Raw genomic sequence first — 670 nt, forward strand, 5'->3', positions numbered from 1 at the left:
CAGCTTCTCAGCTGTGCCTAATGGCTCTCGCTGGCCTTTGGCCTCCCAGCCTCACCTGTGGGATGGCTCATTTTAAGCCTAATGTGATGGCAAAACTGACCAATCTCCTCGTTAGTATTCTGTACATCTTATTTACATGTTTCCACCCCCCACCAAAGTACAGTAGACTGTATTTACATTATTAGCCAGCTATCCAAGCCCCTTGGGGACCGCAAGCACCTCATTTACATGGGATCACCAGTCGTTTGGTGAGTCACAAAGTCTATGGCTTTTGTTGTTGGGTGCTGTTGAGTCAGTCAGTTCCAACTCATAATGACCCCACACTGCCCCGGTGGGTCCTGGGTGGTTATGTTTGAGTTCATTGTTGCAGCCACCATGTTAATCCATTTTTTAGGGTCTTTTGTGTGTGTGTGTGGGGGGGGGGCTAAAAATACTATTAAAAGGACAAAAAATAAAAAGGTTGGCTAGAAGGGCCATATTAATTATTTGCACCGCACAGATTGGAGGTGTGGAAGGCCTGGGTGCAAACGGGTGTGGATGAGGGCATCTGGGAAGAAAGTCTCCAGGGAACGGAGGTGAGGTAAAGGGATGCCAGTGCACGAGGGCAGAAGACGGCCATCCAGATGACTCAGAAGAATAACAACAAAGATGTGATCACCAGCACCGGCCG

This window comes from Echinops telfairi, unplaced genomic scaffold (assembly GCF_000313985.2).
Source record: "Echinops telfairi isolate 266 unplaced genomic scaffold, ASM31398v2 ScPeMD7_30;HRSCAF=105, whole genome shotgun sequence".
Taxonomy (NCBI): domain Eukaryota; kingdom Metazoa; phylum Chordata; class Mammalia; order Afrosoricida; family Tenrecidae; genus Echinops; species Echinops telfairi.